Source organism: Vicugna pacos, chromosome 8 (genome assembly GCF_048564905.1).
Source record: "Vicugna pacos chromosome 8, VicPac4, whole genome shotgun sequence".
NCBI lineage: Eukaryota > Metazoa > Chordata > Mammalia > Artiodactyla > Camelidae > Vicugna > Vicugna pacos.
Window position 1 is genome coordinate 14,059,665 of NC_132994.1, and position 24,410 is coordinate 14,084,074.

The following is a 24,410-nucleotide window of genomic DNA, read 5'->3' on the forward strand; positions in this document are numbered from 1 at the left end:
TAAAATATTGCCATTTGCAGCAACATGGATGGATCTAGAAATTCTCATACTAAGTGAAGTAAGTCAGACAGAGAAAGACAAATATCATATGAAATCACTCATATGTGGAACCTAAAAAAAAAGTAAAAAGAGGACACTAATGAACTCATCTACAAAACAGAAACAGACTCACAGACATAGTAAACTATCTTATGGTTACTGCAGAAAGGGGTGGGAAGGGATAAATTTGGGAATTTGAGATTTACAAATGTTAGCCACTATATATAAAAATAGATTTTTAAAAAGTTTGCCATATAGTACAGGGAACTATGTTTAATATCTTGTAATAACCTTTAATGAAAAAGAATATGAAAATGAATATATGCATGTATATGCATGAGTAGGGCATTATGCTGTACACCAGAAGCTGACACATTGTAACTGAATAAAAAAAAAAAAAACAGGCTCAATGTACCATGTTAAAATGGAGGCCTTCTTTTACCCTTAGATATTATTATGTTTGTCATTAACTGTAATATTTTATTTCATTCATTTAAATAATTTCTTACAAAACTAAACATTTGTTGTACTACATATATGAAAAATAAATACCTCAATGTTCTCATAATCTGGCATTTTTGAGGGAATAAATCAACAATTTGTGGCGAACAGGCTGGTGTGCCCTCATATTAGTCAAACTCTGAATATTCTGTGAAGGAGAATAGACCAGAAAATGTCTAATGATTTTGTAAAACAAAATTACAGAATGATTCATGCTAATAAAAGAATCTGTAAAAAAAAATTCCTATAATTTTTTTGGAAAATACTTTTGTCTAGTTTATTCTAGACAGTGTTCAATAAATGTTTGTTAAATAAATAAATGCTCCCAGAAACAGTCCTACCTCATCCATTCAGCTGATTTCATTTCTATCAAAACATTTCCTTTCCCTAACTACTCTCCAAACTCGGCGAATGAAATGTAGAAGTATTTATGGTAACATTTCCCCAGCTGTGCTCTTTGGAATCTCAGATTTGCAAGAACCAGACTTGCAAGAATAATAAGTAACATCTGAGAAAATGATCTGTAGTCAAGTACATTTTATAAACTCCGAGCTCGACAAAGTTAAGTAAATTTCCTTACATCTTCCTAGGCTCTTACCTATGATAATATGCATTGTGAACCTTTAAGAGGGGAATAATTACAAGTATTTCTCAAATTTATTTTATTACTAATTCTGTTTAGACAGCATACTATTTTATTCCTTACAGAGTAAATTGCATCAAAATACAGTTCAGAACATTTATTGTCAACAGTATGTTTCCAAATTCTGTATCTGTAAAAGACCTCATTTTCATTCTGAGGAGTAAGTTTTGTTTTTTTTTTTTCCTCCCATTACCAATTCTATTCTAGATCTCGATCTCTCAGTATTACCCTGTCTTGAAGTTCTCTGGAATATCAGGCCGCCTGTCTCCCTGCAGGATATAAATGATGCAGGACGAAATGAAGTCTGTGTCAGAGAACTTTTTCGATTAGAGTTATTGAGGGAAAGCAGAAATGAACAGAAGGTAACAGCGGGATGGTGTGGCACATGTCAGGCCATGTGAGGAGTCCTGTACTGAGCGTGATGCCTTAGGACCAGTGTTAACTTTAAGCAGTACCAGGTAGAGAAAAAGAACACCACGGGTAACCATTAAGCACTCTCTTCTCTCTCTCCCTGCTCTTTAGTGTTTTCCAAACTTTCTCTCGGTGTGTATTAAGCATTCAGAGTCTATGGCCAGAGGCTCAAACTGACTGAACCAGACTCTCCAGAGAAGGGAGCTAGGAATTTGTATGCAGAAAGAATGGTTCTCAGGACTGGCAGGTACAGAAAATATTGGGCTTGGAGCCGTAACTGTGGGGCTCGCCTGGCCACGCCTGTCCATGACCTCATCTTGCTCCCAGATCCATGCTAATCCTGTTGGAGAATCCGAACTTACTCTCTGCCTTCCATATCTACTTCTCTCGGGATGCTGACTGCATAACTTCTGAGCCCAGTCTCTCATCCTGGCTCTGATCTCTCACTCTCTGTTTAATCTTATGAATTGGCATTAAACTCAATGAATTCTCTCTTGGATTCATCTTGCAAGAGCAGCTCAGAAGAAAAGATCTGAATACCTTCTAATATCTGAGGGAACTGAATGTTAAATAGATTCAAGGTAACTGAAGAAGAGTTGTGAAAGGGGATTTAAAAAATTAGTTAACATCGAATTCAAAAAAGTACAACAAAGCAGTAACTAAAACCTGTGATTCTCCTATACTGTTTCTACTAGCTATGCAGTTCTCCTGCCTGGAAGCTACTGATGTTTTATGAATCCTTCTGGAGATACTCTAATGCATTTATAAACATTTCTGTATATGTGTGTGCACATTTTTTTACACAAAGATGTTATACAATCTCCACCCTGCCTTGAAAAATTTAGGTGAAAACCTACTTTATCTTGGAGATTGTTATAGATTGAATTGTGTGCCTCCCAAAAGACGTGTGGAAGTCCTAACCCCCAGTATCTCAGAAGGTGACCTTATTTGGAAATAAAATTATTATAGATGTAAATAAAGTTAAGATGAGGTCATACTGGAGCAGATTGAGCCCTTAATCTTATGTGACTGGTGTCCTTATAAGAAGAAGATGCAGATGCACAGTCAGAATGCCATGTGATGACAGACATCAGAGGCAGATATTGGAGTGATGCAGCTTTAAGCCAAGGAACGCTAAGGCTTGCTGCAAATCACCAGAAGCCAGAAAAAGGCAAGGAAGGATTCTCTCCTACGAGGTACAGAGGGAGCATGGCCGTGCCAACACCTTGATTTTGGACTTCTAGTTTCCAGAACTGTGATACAATTAATTTCTATTGTTTTAAGTCACACAGTTCGTAGCACTTTTCTCAGCCATGCTAGGAAACTAATACAGAGGTCTTCTCACGTCAACAGAAAGCTGCTTCATTCTATTTAACAGATGCATAGTAATCTATCGTATGACTGGACCAGTTTATTTACTCAGTCCTCTACTGATAAGCAGTTAAGTTGTTCTGAAACTTTGTCATTAAAAACAACACAAAATGAATAGCCTTATATACATGTCATTTCACACCTGTTAGACTGTCCTGAGCTAAATACACAGGAGTGATGAATATTTAAAATAAGATGTTTCGTACATGAACAAGTGTGAAATTATTGTGACTTGAGTAACCATAAGTTTCCACAAACAGACAGTGTAATAAAATTGTGCTTAAGCCAATAATGATGCTAACTGGCAGGACTTTTGTCCCTACTCCTCCCTCATCCCTCTCCCTAAATGTTCACCTGCCGCAAGACCTTTTAGACAAGCCTCCCCTCTTTTCTCTGGATTTCTGCTGCACTTGAGTTTTTAGTGTTTTAGTACTTAGGGTCTTAGGGTAGTTATGAGAATCAAATTTTTAAAAAATTTGTGAAAGCCGCTGCCCTACTTTAAGACAGGGACTGCTATTGTCTTTGCTTGAAAGCAATCTTTGATAACTTTCTTATGCCCTTCATCCACACTCTGTCCTCATTCACACTCACACATACACACGCAGTTCCACTGGGTCAAATCTGTTTCTCACAATGTGTTGTCACGTATTTAGCAGTTTCTTACCGTCTCTTTACGTTTGTCCACAACAGTTAGCATAATGTCTTTTTCACAAATGTGACTACTTGACTCATAAAAATCTATTCAGTGCTTCTGTATGCTAAATTTTTCATCAGTGAAACTTCTACATTTCCTGAGGGTAGCCTGAGGACTTACTTTTATGGAGTACCATTTCTCTGAACCACGCTCTTCCTCTTTCTTCTTTTCTCAGATTAGAATAATTGTTGAGGATATATATTTTTAACCAACAGGTTGGAAACGTTCAGTACAAGACACACTTTATGGTCCCAATTAATTCATGATGAGAGCCTTACAAAGGAAGATAGTAATTTCACCTTGATTTCCTAAGGTCATGAAGACTTTTCTTTCTGGAAAGGGTTTAGGATTGGGATGTGGTCACATGATTATTATTCTTAGTAACCTCAGCCTTGTCGCCTGCCAAGAATTGTCAGAGCTAAGAGGAGTCTGTTGTTTATACAAAATAATTGGTAAAGTGCTAGGAAGAGTCCTGTCTTCACACATCTCCCCTAGAGCCTTCCAAAGTACTGAAAATTCCTACCTTCAGAATCAATGCTTTCTCTTGCTCAAATGTACATAGCCTGAAGGGATATCATAATAAACCATTAACAGTCATCAGCAACTCAGCATGCATTGGTCTATTAGATTCTTTTCCTACAGTAGAGGGCCAAGAAGAGAGTGAGAATTCAACAGAGAAGCTTCCCTGAAGTGAGCTGTGTCCTACAGCTGCCCTGATGAGAGAGAAAAGTCTGGCCAGAGACAGATCCCCCATCACTCTCCTTCCACTGACCAGGAGGCCAGAGCTCTTTTGGAAGCGGGAACTACTAGGATCGGAGAGGTAGAGACAACTGAGCTAAAAGGATCTTCCTCACTTGCATCGCAGGGTCAACTCCAGGCAAAGTCGTGAAGAAGTACGTTTTTCTAGACTTTCAGTATGACATGTTGATGATTCTGGCAAAGCTCAAAATGGTATCTGGTGGTCCAAACCATTCATCAACATTCTTGAGCACATAGTGTTGGAAGCGCCTATTTTTTGAACCAAGCTACTCAATGCTGAGATGAAAGTATTCTGTACTGTCCTCCATTTCCCCATTTTTCCCATTTCTTTTTCCACTGATCTCCATCTATTGCAGGGGTTATTTGACTTCTTTGATGAATATTTATGGCTAACAAAGTAGTTAATATTCTCCCATGTGTCTTACCTACTGAAGGGAACCCTCAAACCTGAGATCTGCTTGGGGATTGAGTGCCTGCTTTGTTTAGATCTCGCTCTCATCTGTTTAAGTCTCAGCTAACCAGAAAAACTGTTGAAAGGAGGTGATGTCCCATCTAGGTAAACCTGCCCAGACTCTTTGCCACATCTTTCAAGAATTTGCATTCATTTCAGAAGCAGTAAAGAATTGCAAATTGAAAGCGCTCCATGAAGGAAACACTTACTTTGCTTGAGAACAGCCAACAAATTGCAGGTGGTTTCATAAATTAGATTCACCCATAGATGTTTCAACTCAAATATTGTTTCCTGTTACTGATTTATTGAACTTGTCATATTATTTCTTTGTGAAATTTATCTGTTATGAGAAAATCTTATCTAAATAAAGAACTCTCCACTTATAATAGTATTTTTATTCAGTTACTGGCTCTTTCTCCTCTGCTTAAAAACACACGCAAACTTCTCTCCATCCTAAAATTTAAAAAAAAAATGCCTTCTTGGCTGCTGTTTCCTACTCAAGTGGATGCTTTATGTTTCTCCTCTTTCTTGTAGACCTCTTTTTCTTCTTTTTTTTTAAATTTATTTCTTGCATGGAACTTTTTTCTTTTCTTTTTTTTTAACTTTTTAAAAAAAAGTTTTGAGGGGAGAGGTAATTAGGTTTATTAATTTATTTATTTTTAGTGGAGGTACTGGGAACTGAACCTAAGACCTTGTGCATGCTAAGCATGCGCTCTACCACTGAGCTATACCTCCTCTTCTTGTAGACTTCTTGAGAAGCCTTCACATCCTAACTTCTCATTTTCTCCCTGATTGTGTAATAATAATAATAATAATAATAATAATAATAATAATAATAATAATAATAGCTAATATTCATTGAGTGAATAATGTGTGTCAGGCTCTGTGCAGCTTTCATCTACTATTTCATTTAAATCTTCCAAACATCCAACAAGGAAGGTATCATTAGAAGCCCTGTTTATACAGATGAGAACTCGGAGACTTCGAGAATGTTAGTATGTTGCTCAGCAAATCGGAGAGTGAGTAGGGGCAACACAGATACTCCAGTTTCCTCCTGGGGGTGATCTCTAATCATTGCTACTATCCATAGTGTGTACTGTCTCTACCAACTCACCGCAGCCAATCATTGCTTAATCATCGTATCCAAGGGTTTATTTTCAATCTTCATTTACTCAGTCTTCCCATAGCAGCTGCCACTGTTGCTCTTTTAGACAGTTCTACATCCTTCATTTCCCTGATATGACACTCTGTTAGTGCTTCCACGTTTTTAATTATTCTTTCTGACTTCCTGATTCATCCTCCTCCCATTCTCACTTAAATGTGGGGCTTATCTAACTTTTCTGTTTCCTTTAAATGTCTTCCGTGGGTGATCTCAGTGACTCATGTCCTCAACAATCATCTCAAGTCAGATTCCACTGTCCCTTTCTCCTGAGCTCCAGGTTCATCTCTGCTTACAGGCACTAGAAATATCCAGATCAATCTCATTATCTTTCATTTAAAGCCTGTTCGTCGCACTGCATTTCCTCCCTCATTTTAAAACATACTTTATCAAAACATACAAGCTGAAAGACTGAGGGGCAGGGAGTTTTTTTTACATCTTTTTCTTTTACTTCCACATTTAATCGGTCCCTATATCCTGAGCATTCTAATTTTTAAATTTAAAAATGTGTCCATTCATCTCCATTACCATTCCTGCTGCTTTAACTCTGACCCTCATCCTGTCTCATCCCTTTTGAAGTCAAGTATTGTGTATCGTACTTTATTGTAGCCCCTACAACACCTGACCCAATTTTGTATAGAGATGTAGACCATCAGGCATTTGTTAAGTGACAGATGAATATCTACCCAACACTTACACTTCATGAAGATTATTCTACTGCCTAATACTTGTGCAGCACTTTGCTATCATCACACACTATACTAAATGCTTTACCTATGTTACCTTGGTCAATCTTCACAAATTTCTTTTGAAGTAGGTACAGTTATTATTCGCATTTTATACATGGGGAGACAGACAGAGAGAGGAATTGATTTAACCAAGTTTATACAGCTAATACATGGCAGAGCTCAAATTAGGTCACACTACAGCCTCAAGTTCATACTCTTGACCATTGTACTTTCTAACGTTTCATTTTGGTCTGCTTCTACCTATTACACTGAGGTCCTAATTATTTTCCCATGATAGCTATGAAAATACAATAGTTACTAAATTCACAAGCTTAGAGATATAGATCTGAACCTGAATTCCTATTCTCAGCTTCCTCCAGGCTCTCTTATAATCTTAGAGCAATTCAGAACCAAAATTACGTCAGAGTTTTGAAGGAAACCTGGAGATTAAGGTAGGGTCCACTGGCCCAACAACACGTGACATGCAAACAATTAGCATGGTTCCTAAAACTCAGAGCAAAAGTACGCGTCGGGAGCAGGATCTAGACCTCTTGGTGAGTGTTAGCCCTGCTGCCTGGGACCATGGTAGCACTGAGTTGAAAAGACAAGACTGTAAGGCAGGACAAAACACAGTACGGAGCTGCCATTTAAGACAAGGTGACTGGATGGTCTAGACCCAGTGAGCCAAGGGAAAAGACAGGTCCACATGGAGGAATGGATGAATGTCAGTGAAGATGAAGATCAAAAATACAAAGAAGCTGGGAGCTAAGGTGGGTTAAGGCTGAGGGAGGGACAGAGAGCAGCCAGAGGAGAATGTGTGGAGAGACAAGTGTGCATTTAAAACCAAGGTGAAGTCACATCAGGTTTCTAATACTCTGTGGTAGAGAGATTTTTTTGAACTGAGTGTCAGAAGACCTGCATTCTAATTTGGTTCTACCATCCATCAGGAGAGTGTCCCTCGAAAAGCTCCTTAAACTATCTAGAGCTCACTTTTCTTATTTGTATAATAAGACTTCAACATGATGACTCTAGTAGTTACAGAGTTACAAAGTCCAATATGCTTTACACAGTGGTCGACATTTTCTGATCATCATGGACTCTCATTAGGAAAGAAATCTGAGCAAGTAGGAAAGTGCTGCATGGACAAATTTATCAGTTATTTACAAATATGTGAATCTGGACATGTACCACTTCACCAATATTATATTAGTTATATTAAGTGATATTGCAAAGCACAATATACAGGTGGGGTGAGATTTATCATTATAATGGATGGAAATGCCTAGTTGAAATAGTCCTAGACAACTTTGATTCTTTTGTCCACTTCTTGTTAGATCTGATTAGATTTTCATTATTTTTCGTATTGCAATTTGGGTGACGAGCTCTTTCTTGGATTCAGGAAAGTGTCAGCAATGTCAATTTCTTACTCACTAGCTCTTACAGATCAATATTATCTTCATTATGAAGTTTCTTTGCAGAAATCTTTTAAAAACATGTGTCCATCATATGAGCATTAGTTAACTAGATAACTAGATAGTACGAACACTCACTTCACCTGACTTCTTGGGTTCCCTCAATAGCAGCCCCTGAGGGAAGGACTAAGAGCGGGTTGTTTTCTTGGGAGGTGACTCTCGGAAGCACAGGGAGGGCGCAGGCGCAGTGAGACACAGCGAGTGGTGATGAGCACGTTGTGCTGTGGACCCAATCCCCGTAGTGACCTCCTGAGAAGCCATGTGGGACATACCTCAGAGCCATCATCGTTCCTGGATGAGGGCGCGGTGAGAGCACTTGCCCACTGACTTTCATCCCCCGTGGTTAATGGGTGTCCCTGGCGGCTTTCTCCCTTCACTTCCGGGTTGGACTTGTCTTTGGCGGAGCAAACACTCGTGGTGCTGAAGAATCAGACAGAGAAGAAGAGAGATACCGGTGTTAGAGGTGGAAGGCTTTTAGCTTGCTGCCAAGTGCTCACCATACCTAGGGTGATCTCAGGACAACTACAGGACGTGCCATCTACAGCATCTGCTCCCCCTGGTGATGGTTAGGATTAGAATTAGGGCCAGGATTAGTGCTCTGATAAACTGAAGCAAACAAAGAAAGGAGGGCACCAGCATCAACTGTCCCCTTTTTACCTTGGGATATACTGAGTACCACATTTTGGCAATCTGTGTATTAAACATTAATAATAAAGTACGATTTCTTTAATGTTTTTAGACGAAATATGTAAATAGAAGTCCTAATATTTTCTTTCCACATTTTGAAGGTCACCTGATACATCACTTGGGAGCCTGCCTCTCTGACCTATGATCAGCTCCCAAGAGCGGGCGACCCAAGGGCCAGGTTCTCCAGGAAGCTGAGATGTACATTCTGGCAGAGGCTGCTTCAGTCCCAGGAAGATAAGCCAGGTGCTGCAGGACCCCGCAAGCTTTATGCCTCCAGTGCAAAACTGTGGGTTTCTATCAGCAGCATAAATGTGTCTTCTCCAAGGTTAGTGTCAGGATATTCTGGGGGCCTCTGGAGGGCGCTGAAATATCAAGGAGCCCTCTTACAGGAAGTACTTCCGTGAGATGCTGACTTTTCAAGAAAATGAACTGGAGTGGGGGTCATAGGTCAGTGGTAGAGCACATGCTTAGCATGCACAAGGTTCTGGGTTCAATCCCCAGTACCTCCATAAAGAACAAAACAAATAAAAAACTCTAACTACCTCTCCCACCCAAAAATAAAATAAATGAATAAAAGATACATTAAAAAAAGAGAACTAGAGAAAGACAATGATATCTTATCTACATATAAGTTGATCTATAAGACAAGTTTCATTATTGTATGATTGATGTTTACAATCACGGTAAAGCTAAAATTTTCTCTGAACATCTTTGGCATCATCACAATTCCACACTTGAATTTAGAGAAATTAAATGAGCAACTTGACATTCAAATGACATTGATTAGGGTAACTCAAATAAGCTAACTCTCTGTAGAAAGTGGTATGGGTTATAAAAAGATGAGTAAAACTTAGTCTCTTACAATATAATTGGGGGAGTGAGCACTGCATGTAAGTAACCATAAAGCAAGGTGGAAAGTGATAAACTCCACAAGAAAAATACCAAGGGCTGTGAAAAATTCTAAGATAGAAAAATTATTTCTGCATCTAGTAGTTTATTATTTGTTGTGATGATAGCTAAGCCTAGCCCAAATTCCATGTCCTGGAAATTTCTTTAAACATGGCCCATTTGCCAGCCCACCAGTTGGAGTTTAGTAATAAGCAAGCGGACTTGGGCTTAGAAAAGACAGAGAGGTCTCAGACGGGCCTCCACCTGGGTGATAACTGCACTGGGCTCTAAAACGCCCTCAAGAGACCAAGCAGATCACTTCTCTAATTCTTAATAGTAAAAAAATCTAACACCACGTGATCTGTTTTTAAGCCCTGAACTTTAAGGAATACAAAGGCCAACAATGGAAACAAAACTTGTGCAATATTTGTATTGATAGTATATTGCTGCAGTTTTCTTGAACATAAAAATATTTTCGCAATAAAGATTTTATCATAAAATGGAAACATGGGTTAGGTGTCTGTTTTTCTTAACTGAAAATCAATTTGTAATGAAATTATACACATGAAAGAATTTGTAAGATATTTTAATAGAAAATCAAGTTCAGCAAAGCTAGTGAGAATTATAGTAAATAATATCTCATGCTCAAATAACTAGGAACTCTACTTTTCATATTAGGTACAACTGGTGATCTCATAAGTACATTTTTTTCATTCTGTCCAAAGACTAAAAAAAAATGTTAGAATGAACTGCCTATGATTTGTCACATCGGCCATATAGAACATATATAAGACAACTCTCTAAAAACATCTTTCAGTCACAATGTCCAAATTAGTATTGATATATGATTTTATATGTTTTCTTTATGTCAACTCTGATAAGTTTTGTCTTAATTTCAAAACTTCTCATAACATCCAGCTGCTTAAGTGCAAAGCTAAATTCCATTGTTTGATGCAGTGAATATCTCAGTATTGAACCTATATCATGAAAAGTATATTTTTTTTAACTCTTTATTTTCCCCATAGAGTAACTCATTTTTTTTCTTTAGGAAAGAGAGTAAAAGATCAGTTTCCAATAAAGGTGCTGTGCTACAATTTCTAAAATTTTTTCTGAAAAGTTAAAATTTATTCTGAAATTCCTATTAGCTAGCAAGGCATCAGATTGATTACTGTCGTATTTCAAACTTCAGTAAGATTAAGGATGATTGAGAACTTGTAACTAATTTGTAATTTATCCATCCATCCATCCATTTAGTTCTTCATTAGGTGCTTTTCTGGACACTGAAGATACAAATAAGAAAGGACGATAGTCTGATGTAGAAGTCAATTATGTAACAAATAATTATCATACATGAGGTATCATAACTCGCTTGGGCAGGACAGAGGATGGAGCAGTGCACACTGTCTGAAGCCAACATGTTTCAAGAAGAAGGTGATGTTAAGCCAATATTAGAGAATGAATCTGAGTTTACCAGGCAGGTGAAGAAGTATGTATGTGGAAAATCCTCTGAGCAGAGTTTTGAATGTTCAGAAAATAGAAAAAGAGAAAGAAAAAGTATGACAAGTCTGGGGAACCATAAACTGATTAGTATTGCAGGAGACTGGGATAGAAGGAGTGGTTTGAGGCAAATGGTATAAGGAGCTGTCAATATTATACCAGAGGGTAATTACCTTATTCTGGAGGTAATGAGCTACCATTAGGGCTTTGAGCAGAGAATAAACTGCTCAAAATGTTGCCTTTAGAAAGACCTCTCCAGTGGCAGCATGAAAGATAAGTTAGAAAAAGGAGGGTCTGGAAGTACTGGATTTTGTAGCTATATTTCTGTTCCCCATATGGAATGTCCCTGTCCTTCCAGACCCACCTATATTCACACCAAGTTTTTTAGTCTATGAAATTGAAAGTTTAACACTTCAGCCAAGCTCTCCCAGGACTCTCTTATTTATGGTCATTATTATGTTTGAAACTTACTTGTCCAATGGTGTTTCTTTTAATTCAAAGAATCTTGTTATTATTTTTAACAGTTTTGGGATATAATTAATACTGAATAATTAATCCATTTAACGTATACAATTCAATCTTTTTTTTTAGCATAGTCAACAGATTTATGCAACCATCACCAAAATCAAATCAATTTTTGAGCATTTCCATCACCCCTGCTCAAAGAAATTCTTATCCATTAGCAGATACTCTCCATTTCCCCCACCACCAATTCCAGCCCTGGGCAGCCACTAAACTACTTTCTGTCTCTATGGATTTGCCTATTCTCGATATTTAAATAAATGGAATCATACAATATGTGGCCTCTTAAGACTGGATTTTTTTCATATAGCATAATTACAAGATTCATTCATATTATAGCATGTATTAGTACTTCATTTTTATTGTCAAATAATGTATCATTTATTGACATTATTTTTATTGTCAAATAATGTATCACTATAATATTGACATTATTATAAACAAATATGCCATATTTGTTTATCATTTATCAGTTGTCCTATATTTGGGAATAATGTTCAAACACTGTCCAAACAACGTCCAAAGTGTGAAAACACTTTCTGGCTAGTGTGAATAATGGTGTAAACACTCATTTACAAGTTTTGGCGTATATGTACTCAAATCTCTTGGATGTTTACTCATATGTACTCATGTCTCTGGGATATTTACCTCGGGGTGCGACTGCTGAGTCAAATGGTAAGCTTTTACCTAACATTTTGAGGAGCTGTCAAACTGTTTTCCTACGCAGCTGCACAAATTAACATTCCCAGCAGCAATGCATGAGGACTCCACTTTCCCCGAGTTCTCACCAATGCTTGTCATTTCTTGTCTTTTTGATTATAGCCATCCTAGTGGGGATGAAGTATTATCTCATGGTGGTTTTGTTTTGCATTTTCCTAATAGCTAATGATATTAAGCATCTTACTGGCTATTTGTATATCTTCTTTGGAGAAATGTCAATTCAGATACTTTGCCCATTTAAAATACAGGTTTGTCTTATTGAGTTGTAAGAGTTCCTTGCATATTCTGGGTATAAATCTGTTATCAGATACATGATTTATCAATGTTTTCTCCCATTCTGTAGGTTATCTTTTTTCATTTTCTTGATAGTGTTCTTTGAAGCATAAACATTTTTAGTTTTGATAAAATTCATTAATATATATTTTTGTTATTGTTTGTGCTTTTGCATCATATCTAAAAGAATTTCCCTATTCCAATGTCACATGAATTTACTCCTATGTTCTTTCTAAGAGTTTTTCAGTTGTAGCTCTTACATTTACTTCTGTGATCCATTTGGAGTTAATGTTTTTGCCTGTATGTACGGAAGGAGACCAACTTTATTTCATCTGCATGTGGATATCTAGCTGTCTCAGCACTACTTGTTGAAAGATAATTATTTCCCTGTTGAATGGTCTTGGCGCCCTTGTCAAAAACCAGCTCAACTTAAAAGTGAGGGTTTATACATGGACTCTCAGTTCTGTCTCACTGATCTACAAGTCTGTCCCCGATGCTACACTCTCATGATTAATGCAGCTGTATGATATGATTTGAAGTTGTCAGGTGTAAACAAAGATGTCCTCCTTTGTTCTTTTTCAAGATCATTTGGCTATTCTGGGTCTCTGGAATTTCTTTAATACTTTTAGGATCAATCAGTCAATTTCTGTAGAAATTGCAACAGAGAATTTAATAGGGATTATTTTGAATCAGTAGTAGATCAATTTGTGGAATATTGCCATCTTAATATTGTCTTATAATACATTAACAAAGGATTTCTACTCATTTATTTAGGTGTCCTTAAGATCTTTCAGCAATATTTTACAGATTTTCCCACTAGGTTTATTGGGCTATAATGGAGGTATAAAATTAAATACATATTTAAAGTGTACAATGGGATGATTTGATACATGTGTACATTGTGAAACCACTACCACAACCAAGTTAATTCATGCATCCACCATCTCACACAGTTAACGTTGGGTGTGTGTGGTCTATAAGATATACTCACATAGACACCATGCTGTACTTTTGATCCTCATAACTTATTCATCTCCTAATAGTAAGTTTGTACCCTTTGACCAATAAGCTCCCTATTTCCCCTACCCTCAGCCCCTGGCAGCCACCATTCTACTCTGTGTGTCTATAAATTAAAATTTTTTTTGATTCCATAGATAAGTAATACCATACAGTATTTGTCCTTTTCTGTCTGGCTTATTTCACTTAACATAATGCCCTCCAGGTTTATGTATGTTGTTACAAGTGGCAGGATTTCCTTCTATTTCATGGCTAAATAATATTCCCTTGTGTATATATACCATATTTTCTTTATTTATATGTTAATGAATACCTAGGCTTTTCGCATCTTGGCTACTGTGAATAATGCTGCAATGATCATAGGAGTATAGATATCTCTTCAAGATACTGATTTCTTTCTTTGAATATATGCCAAGAAGTGGAATTGTGGGATCATATAGTAGTTCCATTTTTAATTTTTTGAGAAACCTCCATATTGTTTTCCATAATGGCTGTGTCCATTTACATTCCCACCAACAGTGTACAAGGGTTCCCTTTTCTCCACATCCTTACCAGAACTTATCTCTTATCTCTTTGATAAAAGCTAACTAATGTGAGGTGTATCTCATTGTGGTTTTGATTTGTATTTTCCTGATGATGTTGAGCACCGTTGGTCATTTGAACCTGTTGGTCATTTGTATGTCTTCTTTGCAAAAGTGTCTGTTCAGGTCCTTTGCCAATTGTTCAATCAGAACTGCTATTGCTGCTGTTCCATGTGTTGTGTTTCCACTTTTGTTTTATGAATATATTTTTACCTTCCCTTTTTAATGTCTTCATTGACCCATTGGTTGTTCAGGAGTGCATTGATTTCCATGTATTTGTAAAAATTTCAGCTTTCTGTTATTGATTTCGAGTTTCATACCATTGTGTTTAGAAAAAATACATGGTATGATTTCAGTCTTCTTAAGTTCGTTATGACTTATTTTGTGGCCTAACATGTGATCTCTCCCAGAGAATGTTCCATGTGTGCTGGAGAAGAAGCTGTATTCCACTGCTTTTGGATGGAATATTCTGTATATATCTTTTACATGCATTAGGCCAGAAGTATAGCTCAAGTCCAGTTTTTCCCTATTACTTTTCTATCTGGGTGATTTAGCCATTGTCAAAAGTGGGCTATTGATGCCTCTGACTGTTACTGTGTTGCCATCTATTTCTGCCATCAGATCTGTTAAAATTTACTTAATATGATTAGGTGCTCCAATGAGAGTGCCTATATATTTACAATTGTTAAATTCTATTGATGAATTGGCCCCTTTATCATAATATAATGACTTTCTTCGTCATTTGTTAGGGTTTTTGACTTAAAGTCTATTTTTTTCTGATATAAGTATAGCTGTCCCTGCTCTCTTTTGATTTCCATTTGTATATTTTTATTTATTATTTTTATTATTATTTTTATTTATTTTATTATTAAATATTTATATATTTCCATTATATATTTTTTCATCCTTTCACTTTCAGCCTATGTCCTTAAACCTAAAATGAGTCTTTTGTAGGCATCATATAATTAGATCTTGTTTTTATTTTATCCATTCAGCAACTCTAGGTCTTTTGATTGGAAAATTTAATTTATTTACATTTAAAGTTATTATTGATAGCTAAGGACTTACTATTGCCATCTTGTTAAAGCCTTTTTGGAATGTTTTGTAGTTCCTTTGTTTTTTTCTTTCTCTCTTTGTCATTTGATGATTTTATATAGTGGTATATTTTGATTGCTTTCTCTTTCTCTTTTTTTGTATCTACAATAGGTTTTTGCTTTGTTATTACCATAAGGCTTACATAAACATCTCACAGTTATAACAGTCTATTTTAAGCTGATAAGTTAATTTTGATTGCATACAAAAACCGTACCCTTTGACCTCCTCCTCCTCTCATTGTATGTTTTTGGACATCAAAACTTACATATATTTATGTTGTGTATCTGTTAAAAATTATTGCAACTATAGCTGTTTTTTTTAATACTTTTGTGTTATAATTTTTATATTAAAGGAATTTCCATATCACCAGTACAATACAAAATATTCTGAATCTGACTATATGCTTACTTTTACCAGAGTGTTTCACATTTTCATGTGTTATGTTACTAACTAGCATTATTTCATTTCAGCGTGAAGAAATCCCTTTAGCATTTCTTATAAGGTAGGGGTAGTGGTGATGAACTTTCTCAGCTTTGGTGTGTCTGGGAGTCTTTAAATCTCCTTCATTTCTGAAGGACAGCTTTACTGTGCAAAGTGTTCCTGTTGGCATTTTTTTTTTCTTTCAGCACTATGAATATATCATTCCACTCTCTTGTGACCTACAAGGTTTCTGCTGAGAAATCCACTCATAGTCTCATGAAGGTTCCCTTGTATGAGATGAGTTTCTCCCCTCTTTCTGCTTTCAAAATTCTCTATTTGTCTTTGATATTTTCAGTTTTATGATACTGCATCTTGAGAATTCTTCTTTTGGTTGAATCTGGATGGGGACCCATGAGCTTCAGGTAGCTGGATGCCCATATCTCTGCCCCAATTTGGTAAGTTTTCAATCATTCTTTCTTTTTAAAAAAATTTTTTTATTGAAGTATAGTTGGTTTACAATGTTGTGTTAATTTCTGGTGTACAGCATAGTGTTTCAGCTATACATATATATGCATATATATTTCTCTTCATATTCTTTTTCATTATAGGTTATTATAAGATATTGAATATAGTTTCCTGTGCAACACAGTAGAATCTTATTGTTTATGTATTTTATGTATAGTAGCTAGTATCTGCAAATCCCAAACTCCCAATTTATCTCTCCACTCCCCTGCCTTTTCCCCTGGTAACCACAAGGATTTTTTTCTATGTTTATGAGTCTGTTTCTGTTTTGTAAATAAGTTCATTTGTGTCATTATTTTTAGGTTCTACATATAAATGATGTCATATGGTATTTTTCTCTCTTTCTGGCTTACTTCACTTAGTATGATAATATCTGGGTCCATCCATGTTGCTGCAAATGGCATTATTTCATTCTTTTTTAAAATTGATGAGTAGTATTCCATTGTGTATGTGTGTGTATACACACACACACACACACACACACACACACATACATACCACATCTTCTTTATCCATTCATTTGTCAACAGACATTTAGGTTGCTTCCACGTCTTGGCTATGGTAACTAGTGCTGCTATGAACATTGGGGTGCATGTATCTTTTTGAATTAGAGTTCCCTCTGGATATATGCCCAGGAGTGGGATTACCTGGATCATATAGTAAGTCTATTTTTAGTTTTTTAAGGAATCTCCATACTGTCTTCCATAATGGCATCCATTATTTTTTAAAATAAGCTTTCTGACCCTTTCTCTCTTCTCCTTCTGGTATTCTCAGAATGCAAATTTTGTTTCTTTTGATGGTGCCCCATAATTCATATAGGCTTTATCTACCCTTTTTCATTCTTTTTTCTTATTTTGTCATCTGACTGGAAAATTTTAAATGAATTTTCTTTGAATTCATAGTTTCTTTCTTCTGCTTGATCAAGTCTGCTTGGATGCTCTGTATTGCATTTTTCATTTCACTCATTGTGTTCTTCACCTGCAGAATTATGTTTTTGACAATTTCTACCTTGTGACTGGGTTATTTAATCCACTCACATTTAATATTACTACTTCTGTTTTTTGTTTCTCTTCCCCCTACTGCTCTTTTTTGAATTAAGTGAATATTTTTGAAGTAATATTTTAATTACTGTAATTACTTTTTTCATTATTTAAAACATTTTGTTGGTGATTACACTAGGGCTTACTATATACATATTATCAGAATCCACTTCAGACTTCTACAAACTTAATTACAATATGATATAGAAACATTACTTCTGTGCAGCTCTATTCTCTTTCCCCTTTCACCCTATTATTGTTATACACGTTACATTATATGTTATGAATCCACCAATACTTTGTTATAACTACTAGCTTGTATCATTTTATGTGTATTATACAGGCTGAGAGAAGAAACGAGAGTAAGTTTATATTCACCGAGTTTGTTATGGTAACCTTATTATTTACTTGTTTTTGGTTCTCTACATATGTTCCTAGGATTCAAGTTACCATCCGGTGTCATTTCCTTAGCCCAACATAGCTTTGCTCAATCCATCTTCTTGGTGCTGTTATTGGCAAATATATTACATCTGTCTATATTCCGACCCAACAATACAGTTATATACATACTATTTTATACAGTTGTGTTTTACATCAGTTAAGAAATAAGAAGAAACATTCATTTATACTATCTTTTAGAACTAAAATGAATTATTTAATTTATCTAAGTTTAAAATAAATGTTATGGACTGAATATTTGTGTGTCCCCTTGCCCCTCAATTTGCATGTTGAAGCCCTAAAGCCCAGTGTGATGGTTTTGGAAGGTGAGGCCTTTGGGAGTTATAGATTTAGATGAAGCCATGAGGGTGGAGCTCCCATGAGGTTAGTGGTCTCAAAAGAAAAGGAAACACCAGAGCTGCTTCTCTCTGCTGCACACAAAGAAAAGGTGTTGTGAGCACACAGAGGGTGACTGCCTACAAGCCAAGGCAAGAGGTCTCAGAAAGTAACCTACCCTGCCAACCCCTTGATTTTGGACTTCCCAGGCTCCAGAACTGTCAGAAAAACCTATTTACATTGTTTAAATCACCCTGTGTATGGTATTTTGCTATGATAGTCTGCAATAAGACATTAAATTAATAATTAAATTCAAGCAGCGGTAGTTTTTGAAGCTATTTCTAAGATTTGTTCTGACCTCCAGAGGGCCTGTCTTAGCTCTTTCTTTCATTGACTCCCTGGTGAACTGGCTGGACTATGGTTCTACTTGTTGCTCTTACTTATAGGACTTTCGTTTTTGAGATTGCCCTTAATTTAATAAGTGTTAATTTATTTAAGATATACAAATCAAATGGGAAATTTTTTTAAAAATCCACTGTAACTATATGCCGATGACGTTACTATATATAGAAAACCCTAAAAGGTCCACACAAAAATTACTAGAGCTGATTGAAGAATTCAGCAAGGTAGCAGGTTACAAAATTAACGTTCAAAAATCAGTTGCATTTCTTTACACTAACAATGAATCAACAGAAAAAGAAAGTAAAGAAACAATTTCCTTTAAAATAGCACCCAAATAAAATATCTGGGAATAAATCTAACCAAGGAGGTGAAAGGATTATACACAGAAAACTATAAACCACTGATGAAGGAAATTAAAGACGACTTTAAAAAATGGAAAGATATTCCATGCTCTTGGATTGGAAGAATCAATATTGTTAAAATGGTCACACTGCCCAAGGCAATCTACAGATTTAATGCAATCCCTATCAAATTACCCAGGACATATTTCACAGAACTAGAACAAATCATAATAAAATTTACTTCAGACAATACTATAGAGCTACAGTCATCAAGACAGCATGGTATTTGTACAAAAACAGACATATAGACCAATGGAACAGAATAGAGAGCCCAGAAATGAACCCACAAACTTTTGGTCAACTCATCTTCAAAGAAGGAGGCAAGAATACACAATGGAATAAAGACAGTCTCTTCAGCAAATGGTGTTGGGAAAACTGGACAGCAGCATGTAAAACAATGAAACTAGAACACTCCCTTACACCATACACAAAAATCAACTCAAAATGGATCAAAGACTTAAACGTAAGACAAGATAGAATAAACCTCCTAGAGGAAAATATAGGCAAAACATTATCTGACATACATTTCAAAAATTTTCTCCTAGAAGAAATAAAAGCAAGAATAAACAAATGGGACCTAATGAAACTTACAAGCTTCTGCACAGCAAAGGAAACCAGAAGTAAAACAAGAAGAAAACCTACGGAATGGGAGAAAATTTTTGCAAATGAAACCGACAAAAGCTTGATCTCCAGAATATATAAGCAGCTCATATGACTCAATAAGAAAAAAATAAACAACCCTGGGCAGAAGACCTAAACAACCAATTCTCCAAGGAAGACATACAAATGATCAATAGGCACATGAAAAAATGCTCAATATCACTAATTATCAGAGAAATGCAAATCAAAACTACAATGAGGTATCACCTCACACCAGTCAGAATGGCCGTCATTCAAAAATCCACAAATGACAAATGCTGGAGAGGCTGTGGAGAAAGGGGAACCCTCCTACACTGCTGGTGGGAATGCAGTTTGGTGCAGCCACTATGGAAAACAGTGTGGAGATTCCTCAAAAGACTAGGAATAGACTTACCATATGACCCAGGAATCCCACTCCTGGGCTTGTATCCAGAAGGAACCCTACTTCAGGATGACACCTACACCCCAATGTTCATAGCAGCACTATTTACAATAGCCAAAACATGGAAACAGCCTAAATGTCCATCAACAGGTGACTGGATAAGGAAGAAGTGGTATATTTATACAATGGAATACTACTCAGCCATAAAAACTGACAACATAATGCCATTTGCAGCAACATGGATGCTCCTGGAGAATGTCATTCTAAGTGAAGTAAGCCAGAAAGAGAAAGAAAAATACCATATGAGATCGCTCATATGTGGAATCTAAAAAACAAAAACAAAAACAAACAAACAAACAAAAACAAAGCATAAATACAGGACAGAAATAGACTCACAGAGAATACAGACTTGTGGTTGCCAGGGGGGTGGAGGGTGGGAAGGGATAGACTGGGATTTCAAAATTGTAGAATGGATAAACAAGATTATACTGTATAGCACAGGGAAATATACACAAAATGTTACAATAACTCAGAGAAAAAAATGTGACAATGAGTGTGTATATGTCCATGAATGACTGAAAAATTGTGCTGAACACTGGAATTTGACACAACATTGTAAAGTGATTATAAATCAATAAAAAATGTTAAAAAAAAAGATGACATGTGTACTCAGTCACTGCTGCATTGTTTTTAATAGCAAAAAGCTGAAAATCTCTTAATAGGGGATTATTTAAATAAATTGTGGTACATCCATTTGTGGTAGATTGCGCCAGCAGCTGCGTTCTTCAGCTCCTCCTCTGTACAAATCCCTTGCCATGCTACTTGGCAGTGCTCTCTCACTGTGCACCAGGGAGTTGTAATTCCCTGGTCCTCAGCTTTAGCATGCGATTTGCTTTAACTTACAGCATGGTGACAAATGGGAGGCAAGCAGTATCTTAAAAGGGACTTACGTGGATTAAGTTTACACGTTCTTGTACTTCCACTGCCTCAGCTGTTTCACTGGGCTTGTGGGGAAGGTAATAGCCATTTGGAGCAGAATTGTCTTCAAGTAAGGTGTTTCAGTCAAGCCCAACCTACAATAGAGTCCACCAGTCAATTTGCAGAAGGATGAGCAGCCCAGATTAGCAGAGTTTGCCAATCAAGTCCAACCCAAATCAACCAACCCTCAGCCAATCTGCAGATTCACGAGCTATACTTATAAATAATTGTTATTTTAAACCACTGAGTTCTGAGGTGGTTTATTGCACAGCAACAGATAGCTAATACCCTGTCCAGTGGATAACACCTACCCATGAAGAGTTCTTCATTATACTAATAATGAATAATCTGAGTCTCATAGTTTAGTTAAACATGGTGCAGAACAATGTGAAGTGTTCAATTCCTTGTGAAAAGAATTTGCATAGATGTACAGAGGATCTAACTGGAAGGATACACACAAAAACCTGATAAAAGTTGGCTGCCTATGGAGAGGTGAACTGGACAGCTAAGGGACAGAAGTGGACGATTTTCACTTGTATACCTTTCTGCCACTTTTGAATTTTCAACTGTATAAAAGCATTATATCTTTTAAAAATAAACTAAATTATTTCTTAAAACTCAGGCTATTCATAGAGCTCCAAATCCTTCTAGCATCTAATAGAGCAGAAAAAATTTCTGAAATCATTTTAATTTTTCTTCCCTCACAAGTGCCAATTTAGCTTTAGTAATTGTAGGATTCTTTACTTTCTCTTTAAATTTAGAGCTTCAACAATATTTGTCTAGCTTAGAACTCAAATTTATTATTATTTCTTTGTTGCTAGAATATATATTTAATGAACTTCTAAAACTCAATTGTAAGAAAATAAATGGCTCAATTAAATAAATGGATGCATGAATTTATCAGACACTTCATGAAAGAAGATACACAGGTAGCAGAGAAGCCCATTAAAAGGTGCTCAACATCATTGATCAATTAAAAGCAAAATGAGATACCACTACACACCTCTCAAAATACCTAAAATTTAAAAATCCAATCATATCAAGTGTTGGAGCAATTGGAACTCTTCTTCACAGCTGAGGGTAATGTAAAATGGTATGATCACTTTGGAAACTGGTTTGGCAATTCCTGAAAATGTTAAAAATGAATCTGTCATATGACCAAACCATTCCACCTCTTGGGATTTGCCCAAAAGAAATAAAAGCATATGCCCAAAGACTTGAATGCGAATGTTTATTGCAAAACTTTTTATGAGATAGCCCCAAACTGGAAAAAGTCCAAATGTCCATCGTCAGGTAAAAGAATAAACAAATTGTCCTATATCCATGCCATAGAATACTACTCAGCAAAGAAATGAAAGTGAATTATTGATGCTCTTAACAACATGGATAAATCTCAAATTAATTATGCTGAGTAAAAAGAAGCCAGATAAAAAAGAGCACATACTGTATAATTCCATTTATACAAAATTCTAGAAAATCCAAACTAATCTATAGTGACAGAAATCAAATTAATGGTTGTCTGGACATGGGTTTGGATTGGGGGTGACCCGTGGATGAAGAGATTACAACAGGTCGTGAGGAAATTTTGAGGCTGATGAATATGTTCGTTTTCTTGAATGATGGTTTCAAGACTATATACATACGTCAAAACTTACTAATTTGTTCACTTTAATTACATACAAAAGAAAACAGAAAAAGAAATCAAACGTTAGCATTTGTAAAGCTGAAGAGTAGGTACACAGCTTTTCTCAATCCTTTGTTTTTATGAGATTCTATATTTAATAACAAAAATTTTAATTCCACCAAAAAAGAAAACTAAATTTCCCATACTTGAGTTAATTGATTTAATAAACTGGTGGAAACAATAAGTTTCTATGAAAACAGGGCTTTTGTCTGTTTAATTCACCATTGCATCCTCAGTTGTCAGTACAATGCCTAGAAGAACTTACACACTTCAAAGTTATTTATCTAACAAATAATGAATAAACTCAATTTTTAATGACTGGTTATTTTCTTATTTTAAAGATTTCTAATTCCTCATGGTAAAGCTTGGAAGTTATGGAACAATTTTAGAATGACTGCCCAGACCATGGAAGGTGGTTACCAAAAGAATCAGAAACCGTTATTATATGTATGGATTATATACACATATTTGTATACTTTTTTTTTGCTTGAATTCTGGTAGCTTGCACCAACAAAGCCCTATTGGTTGTTTACAGGGGCACCCCATTTGATTGTTAAACACTTACTGGTCCATGTCTTCACTAATTGTGAACTATGTTGAATACCACCCCTTTGCAAACATCATCACATCAATATTTCTTGGGTTCAGGTACCTCCTGATGTCACGCATTCTTCCAGCAGACTTTTGCTCAAGTTCAGTATAATTATCCTTTGGCATGCACTTTGCACCTACCTCCTTTATTCTATTATTTTAATTGCATTAAAATATTCTGTTCTTAAAAATACAAAACACATACTCAACACCCACTCACTGTTCAGGCCATATGATTTGATGCTGACTTGATTTTGTCTCTCTAGTTAAGCTCTTTAGCTTCATTTTTTTCACTAGCAAGGTAATGTGATAAATTTCTATTCCAAAATACATAATATTTTCAGTCTTCTCTTCTTGGACTTTTATGTGACAATGTAAACCAAATCTGATAAATACTCACTTACTGGCCTTGAATATTTCAAATGGTGCTAGAAGGCAACTTATTGACCAGTGTGCTTCAGCTCACTGGGAAGGACTTGTAAAATAGATCAGAGATGCCTGGGTCATGTATATAAGCTTTGGCTCAAGTCTATCTGCTGAATTTCTGCCATGGACATGCAATAGATTGCCTGTCAGTGTGCCAGGATCAGAAACAATTTTAAGGAAAATTTCTGCCTTTGGAGGTGGCTCTGTTTGGAAGATAAAATGAATACCACACAAAAGAGACACATTAATAAACATTTATTGAACTGTATTAAATTTAATTGAAATTAATTGAATTTGGACGGTAGCTACAATTGCAATTTCTCCCATTGCTTGGCTGACTTCCAGGTTTGGTTTAGAACTCAGGTTGGGCAAGGACTAGAAAACTGGAAAATCCTCAATGTCAGTTTCAAAGTTGAATTAATTTACAGTAGAGAAAAAGTATTAGGTAATATTGCTGATTTAAATATCACAATATTTTTGAAAAGACAATAATTTCAACTAAATAAGCCAGGTTCTTCTTCAAGTGAATAAGCTCACTGTTCTACCCTTTACTCTGGGTATTTTTCAGCTTCCTTATAGTCGAACTGACTCTTCAATCTAGAACTATTAGGATTTCTCTTGGATATCATTTAAAATACAGAAG

The 24,410-nt window shown here is 36.0% G+C and overlaps 1 protein-coding gene across 1 annotated transcript in view; it reads right to left on the reverse strand.

Annotated features, from left to right (window-relative positions):
- Nucleotides 1–24,410, reverse strand: part of UBE3D (ubiquitin protein ligase E3D) — a 605,228-nt gene that overhangs the window by 20,917 nt on the left and 559,901 nt on the right. Inside the window, exon 14 of the transcript XR_012074809.1 lies at nt 8,501–8,648. The gene's annotated coding sequence lies outside the window, so the exon portion shown is untranslated. The remainder of the gene's footprint in view (nt 1–8,500; nt 8,649–24,410) is intronic.